This window comes from Callithrix jacchus, chromosome 19 (genome assembly GCF_049354715.1).
Source record: "Callithrix jacchus isolate 240 chromosome 19, calJac240_pri, whole genome shotgun sequence".
NCBI classification, from domain to species: domain Eukaryota; kingdom Metazoa; phylum Chordata; class Mammalia; order Primates; family Cebidae; genus Callithrix; species Callithrix jacchus.
The window spans coordinates 8,231,583-8,239,478 of NC_133520.1; positions in this window are offsets into that span (position 1 = coordinate 8,231,583).

A 7,896-nucleotide genomic window follows, 5' to 3' on the forward strand; every position below is an offset into this window, starting at 1 on the left:
ACCAATTTTGCCTATCAGAATGATATCAATTAAAATAATTGAAAATATTAAATGAGCAGAAATGGATAGCAAATATACAATATAGAAGGGGTGAATCTGAAAGATCATTTTAGAAAAATGTACGTACCCTTTCATTCAGCAATCACTCCATTCTAAAGAAATAATGTAGCTTCACGAAGATGAATATATAAGAACATTCATTATTGGTTATATAGGGAAATGGTCAAACAATACGTATTATATGCATAATATGAAATACTGGTTGTCATTGTAAGAAGGAGCTAGAGCTGCCTGCAATGATGTGTGAAGCTCTAAAGACCTGTTGTTAAATAAAAAAAAGTTTGAATAATAATCTTTATATTATTGTCACATATGTAAAACAAATAGCAAAATTGTGTGTGGTGCGTAGTGTACACGTATAAATGCATTTTTTTAAAAAGACCAAAGACCAAAACATGCTGTCTTGGTCCATTTAGGCTGAAATACCTTAGGCTAGGTAATTTAAAAGCAAATCGAAATTTGTTGCTCATAATTCTAGGCTGGGCAGTCCAAGATCGAAGAACCAAAGTGTTAGGGATTTCTGGGGTGTCAATTTCTCTGACTGGAAACCTCTGTGGCCATGGTGCCTTTGCCCAAGTTTTTGTCCTACATCCAGACAAGTGAAGGATGATGAAGAGCTTTATTTAGTGATAGAACAGCCCAGAGGAGTGGATAGCTCCTCTCTGTAGGCAGGTCATCCAGTCTAGTGTTCAGCTCTCAGCAGAGAGGAGGCCCTGGAGAGGATGGCTCCTCTCTGCAGGCAAGTCATTCGGATGTTTCTGCAGGTCTCTGAAGCTCTCAGCAGAGAGAACAGCTCCTCTCTGTTGGCAGGTCGTCTCTGCAGCGCTCAGTGGAGACGGTACTCCTCTCTGCAGCTGATCAGGCTATCTCTCTGCACTCTTCGTCCTCAGCGATCCTCTGCTCTACTCTGGCTGAGACCAGGGCTTTTACAGACCTCTGAGGGAAAGAAGTGTGTGCCCATTGGTCCATGGGCGGAGATGGGTAGGCAGAAGAGGAACCTCGAGTGCCCACTCTGATGGGAGAAACTGGCAGCCTAGCCTCCAGCCTTCAGGCTCTCCATGGCCTTAGGGTGGGGCCTTACTGGGGACCCCTGCTCCCTTCTGCCCAGGACTCTGTCTGCTTCCTGCTGCCATTCATGGCCCCAGGGCTTGACTCCCAGATCGGAGAGGGTGCTGGGAGCCAAGAGAGGCCAGACAGTGGGAGCAGACACCCCTGAGCTTGTACGGACAGGGGTGAAGGGGGCCTTCCTGGGGTGCCCAAGGATGCCGAAGGGTGCAGGCTGCAGAGATGCCCAGGTCCTGTGCCTGGGAGAGCAGCGGCAGCTGCACTGGCAGTTCCCACCTCGCCAACTTGGAAGGGGCAGGGCTCCAGCTTGTTCCTGCTTCCTGGATCCGGAGGCCTAGCAGCTGCAACTTCACCTCCTGCCTGTTCCCAGCGTCCCCAAGAGCACAGGGAGGCTTGTATCCACAGTTGCAGTCTGGGCTGCTGTAGCCCCTAGTGGGGCTCCCGCCTGCTCCGGAGAGCAGAAGGCCTGGGTCTGCAGCTGTGGTCTGGGGAGCTGCAGCAGCACGGGGAGTTCCCATCCCAACTCAGGAAGGGCGGGGCTCCCGCTTGCTTCATGGAGTATGAATCCATCACAAGGACTCAGTGTCTGTGAGGGCCTTTTCCTCATGAGTAGCACCTTCTTGCTGTGTCTTCACAGAAGAGGCAAACAGGTTCCCGCAAGTCTTTTATAACGGTACTAATCCCATCTCTTAAAGGGCCCTACCTTCTAATACCATTACCTTGGTGGTTAGATTTCTCTCTCTCTCTCTCTCTCTCTCTCTTTCTTTTTTGAGACGGAGTCTTGCTCTGATGCCAGGCTGGAGAGCAGTGGCACAATCTCGGCTCACTGCTGCCTCCACCTCCGGGGTTCAAGCGATTCTTCCGCCTCAGCAGCCCAAATAACTGGGACCACAGGCACGTGCCACCACGCCGGGCTAATTTTTGTATTTTTAGTAGAGACGGGTTTTCACCATGTTGGCCAGGATGATCTCCATCTCTTGACCTCATGATCCGTCCGCCTGGCCTCCCACAGTGCTGGGATTACAGGTGTGAGCCACCGCACCGGCTGGTTAAGTTTCAACCTATAAATTTTGGGGTATACAAACATTTAGACCATAGCAGATGTTTGGCAAAACGTTGACATTCTCCCCTCTAGATAGATAAGGCAGTGTGGGAAGAATGAAGATATTCACATTCCTGTCTATGTATTTCTTGTATTTGATAGTATTTGAATAATTTATAACAAGAATGGATTTAAATATTACTAGTATCATTTTTTTAAGGCAGTAAATATAAATCAAAAATATAACTGATGGTATGAATCTGCCATCAGGGTCGTTGACTCTCTGGCTCCGGCTCCTCTTCCATACTAGTTAACAAAAGACAACTAGAGAGGATACAAATATATATACAAGGCAGGTTTGGTGAGAACCAGTACATATGACCCATTGTCATTCAACCAGGAGACCCTTCCATGTTTCAGTCAAACACATTGTAGTATAAAACGAGTCCTTCAGTAAGAAACAAATATAGTTAAATCCTCCCTGTCTATCTCACGTACATATGCACACAAAGACACATATTCATTGATTCCCTAGGTGTTTGTTGACTATGGATCTAATTATAATGCTGTTGTAAGTGTGAGTGGTAACACTTTCTCATCACCCTGTATAGGTAAAAATGTGCATTTTGTCAAACTTGCTGGCTATTAATACAGCATGGGTCTGCTGCTGTTGGTGATGATGGACGATTTTAGGAAATTTAAGATGAGCTGCTCTTCCTCACCCCACACCCACCTCAGGCTCCAACTGCTTATGCAGAGCTGAAGGAAGCTAGTGTTCGGGTGAGAGAGAGTTTAGGAATGATCTATACAAAGGTGTGTTTCATGTAGCCATCCCACTTCAGCTGTAGATTAGAACTAGTCTAGATCAGTGTTTATGAATTCATTTGTTTGGGAGGTAATGGGTTGTCACAAGAAGGAAATAGAACAGGCCGGGCGCGGTGGCTCAAGCCTGTAATCCCAGCACTTTGGGAGGGCGAGGTGGGTGGATCACGAGGTCAAGAGATCGAGACCATCCTGGTCAACATGGTGAAACCCCGTCTCTACTAAAAAAAAATACAAAAAATTAGCTGGGCATAGTGGCGTGTGCCTGTAATCCCAGCTACTCAGGAGGCTGAGGCCGGAGAATTGCCTGAACCCAGGAGGCGGAGGTTGCAGTGAGCCGAGATCGCGCCATTGCACTCCAGCCTGGGTAACAAAAGTGAGACTCCGTCTCAAAAAAAAAAAAGAAGGAAATAGAACATAGGGTCAGCAGATTTTACAGGGGTGTCTGTAGCTTCTATAGATAGGGCAGTGGAAATGACACCAGAAAGAGGCAAAAATTGAGAGCAGTGAGAAAAGCCGAATCTGAGAAAACAGCAGCAGAGGCTGGGTCAGTTGCCTCAAGTTAAAAGAAAAGAGACTAGTTTAAGAAAATGTGGGTGTGTGATCCAGAGAAAAGATGATAAAGCATGTTAGGGTTGGGGTGGGAGCCAAACAAAGACTTTTGCAGGCCTTAGGCACTGAAGAAGATTATGAGGTGCTCCAGCATTCTTCCCATATGAAATTCCTAATAAAAAAAAGTAATATTAATGCAAAGCTAAGTAAAATATAGCAAAGTTTTAACAAATATTTTGAAAAATATTTTGCCTTATTTTTTCTGGTACATCCCGCATTTCCTTAGGCTGCCTACTGGGTCATCTGTAATACCAGCTTCCACTATGAGGCTGGGCTGGGTACTGTCCCGAGAAGACTCTTGTCCTCAGGAACAAGAACACTGAGAGTCCACCTAGCTGGCTTGAGGCCTAAAGAGGGAACCTTACCTTAAAGGATGGTAAAGCTACAATGGACCACTTAAGGTAGGAGTGGGATAAGTACTGGTTAGTTTTGGAGAACAAACATGAAGGAGCTGAGAAAACAGTTGGTGAGAACTATTTATTCACTAGTGGAAATCTGAGGTGGCCATAACCAAAGGTAATCTCAAATCTGCCATGAAAGGTGCTTGGATCGCCTTCCCCTGACTATGAAAGAGGTTAAATAAGTCATCTCGAATGAGGAATGCCATCTGGTTCCAAAAATCTGTGCTTTATCGCCTACCTTTAATTGCTTTCTTCTGCAGGTCTTCAGGAGGCTCCAAGAGCAGCAGGCATATAAGCAAATTGGAATGTAGACATCAGAAGCACCTTTCCTGTGTTAGCAAGCTCAGCAGCATCCTCATACCATGCGACTTTCCAGCAGTTGCTGCCCTATCCTCAGAGCCTCTGCCCAGCATGCACCGATGCACCCAGAATGGTATCCCTTGATGCAATGCATATGCGACTGCACTGTCTACCACCTCCTCATGCGTACCCATTTCTCAGTTTGCAGGCTTCAGATTTCAAAATTGTTTCTACAGTACTGAACTCCCAATTTTCTAAACCCCAACATGTTTCTTTCTTGATCACACATCATCTTTTCAGATGACAGCATCCCGGCTTGAATCTAGGCCCAAAAACCATTGAAGTCAAATTAAAACACGCTTTTATGATGATAAATTTATGGAAGTGAATAATTCAACTCACTCTTTGCTTGTATATGTAACTTCAAAAAAAAATTTTTGAGGCTTTGAAATTCATAACCCTCATATAAGTTCTACTTGTTTAATGGGGCCAAGCTGATGAATTTTAGTTCTGAAGCAAGCCACATCTTTGCACTGGGACAGTCCTATTCCCTAAACACAAATGGATTATTCCATTCTCAAGCGGGTGCTGTTTCTGAATATGCACCTTATCTTTGTAGCATGGTCTTGTATTTCTTGAATTTCAGAGATAAAAGCCATCCTACCATCACTTTCATTCAACTCTATTGGATGTTTAAAAAAGAACATTTAATTACAGAAAAAGACTTAATAATCCTGTATCTTTGAGGTCAAAATTTCAAGGTAGTCCTTATCAAAGAAATATACTTTTGCAGTAATCTGCCTTTGGCACTCTAACTAGAGTAAGACAAAATAAATTCTGGCAAGTAAGGTGGAAAAATTGAAGTATTTCCATTTACCAGTTGTGCATTTTTAGAAGAGGTCTGTTGTTTTTCTGTGGTACTAGACATGCAAACGAAGCAAGCCTCTCTCTGCCTCTACCTTGGTTTGGTTTATATGCACCAGATTATCTCAAAGGAGTTATAATGGATCCATGTGATGTGAAATGAACCATATCTAATAGGCCTAAGATACACATGGTGAAATGGGCCTGACCAGAAGAAGCCTGGATTAGAAAACTAAGATGACATACTATTAGGAAAACTTGAAGTTCAGAAGCTATCGATGGATCATTCTGTGGGAAGACAAATAGCGAACTTCCTAACACACTGTAATGTATTAAGAGGGTGCAGGTAATTGCGTTATTTATACTCTTCCATTGGTAACACATCATCATCAATGGTCTGTGGAGTTCTTCTTCCTTTATCTTTTATTTCATTCATTCAACACATTTATGAAATATTAATATATGCTACATGCCAAGTATTGTTCTAGGAATCAGGGATACAACATAGAAGAAAACAAAGACCTTTGCTCTTACGGAGGTGACACTCCAGCAGGGTCATACGGGCAATAAATAACATAATGAATAAGTAAATTAAAAAGCATATTAGAAATTGAGGTGTGCTATGGAAAATCTGATGAATTCCTTCCCAAATAAGATGCAGACAAACGCAGATTTTAAAAGTCACAATGTTGGAGAGCAGGAATCATACCTTTCAACTGGAACCACAGAATCGGCTACATTAAAAAAGTGACTTCATTCTGAAGCCCCAGGGCAAACGTACATAAAAGAGAACACACGAGGACAAAGATAGAAACTTGGAAAGACATGCTCTGTTCCAGCAGTTCTTAGAGTTCCACTATATTTTAACAGCACACTTAAATAAGCCCTGGGATAATTTTAGAGGGACATTGCTTAATCATTGACTACAGTTACGGTCTTTTATGCCATAATGTAATTTTTTCTCTTCAAATTGAAATCAGGCAATTTTAACCAGATCTTAAGTTTAAATTTTAGAGCACTCCAAGCACAAAAAGGCCCATTTCAACTGTTGTTAAATGCAACATTGACAGAAATGCAGATAGAAAAGCCCTTTTGCGCACACCCCATAGTCTAGTTAATTAACTGCCCTCCGTGACCTTAGCAAAGCCGGTAACCAGCATTCATGCCACTGTCCTGTCTTTTCTGTTTGCCCCCACAGCTGCAAAGCCCTTGAAAGCAAGAACTGTTTTATTTTTTTAATTCTTGGACTCTAGCTCAGTGCCTAGCATATAGTAATTAATTTAGAAACATTTGAAGAATGAATAAATGCTCCGTAATTATATGAGTGAGAGAATTGAAGGGGTTGATAAGGAGTTGGAATTTCTTATTTAAATAGAAACATAATTTATATGGCCTCCACATTTCAGATCTATACATCTCTGGTTCTTCGTGGTAATTTTTTTTGCTCCCTGCAGCCCATGCCTGTCTGTGTCTTCTGCTCAGCTGCAGATAGCGGGGTAGAACTTTGCTCCTTAGTTCAGCTAAAACTGGGTTCTTGTCACATGACCAGGAAGAATTAAGAACATGGACACATTGAAGGGTGAGGGGAATGAAATGTATTGGGCGAAAAAGGAAAAGAAGAAGAAAACTTGCAGCAAAGCAAGAGTGGGTCCTGCTGACAAGGCCTCCAACCTCACAAATTGATTCCAGGCCACACACAGGAAGGAAGTGAAGGGGCCGGGCTCCTCACCCCTGCACAGGGCGTGGACTTCCCCGGGCTCCACCCAGTCTCCCAGTGTGCAGGCCGGTCAGAGATTCTCCAGGGACCCTTTTCCTTCATCCCCTCCTGCATCTATTAACAGGAAAGACCTGCATCCTCAACATTTAACCCTACCTGGTTACTGAGGTGGCATAAACTCAACCTGGTCTTCTAGGGAAGAGGCCTGCTTGCCAAGCAGAGCCCAACTCATTAAATGCTGCCTTCTTTTACCCATGCTTCTGTGAGGATCATTCTGCTGCTTCCAAAGCACAGAGCCAAGGGAATGCCAAACACAGCACCGGAAGTAAAGTCAGAATCTGAATGCAACCAATGTGTCTAGCCACAAGGCTGCACAGCAAGACAGAAGCCAAATACGGAAACCAGAGTTACCCAGGCAGACAAGCTTACTTAATATCATGTGTAGGAGGCAGACCCTGGAGAAATTCCAAGATTCTGGAGCATTTTCCCAGAGACTTCTTTACATGGTTATCTAAGGTTTGGGGATAACATATCAAAACAGCTCATAGAGATTTTGTGAGGTTCCAATGAGTTAATGTCTGGCATCACTTATGAATGAAGAGAAAACTACTAATGGAAAGTGATGATCTTCCAGGAATCTTTATCTTTGTATGTCCTCCTCTCTACCGAGCGCATCTTCTCCCCTCACCCGCTTGTCAAGCTCCTCTTTTACCCTTTACCCTTCCAAACCAGACTTAAATATAACCTCCTCTTTGAAGCTTTGCTTGATTCTCCCTGGCAGATAGATGTTTCCTCCTCTGAGTTCACAAAGTACTTCATAGCCAAAGAAACCATCTGTTCCAAACCAGAAATTGGTGCATATACTTTGACAAGTATGAGGGACAGTATTTTAAATGGAGACTGTTTAGGAAAATCAGGTTCAGGAGCTAACCGTATTTATTGCGTTCTATCACGGCATATAGTGTCTTGGTCTCACGTGTTTCTGCCTGACTTGGTTTCACGTTTCTGAAGTA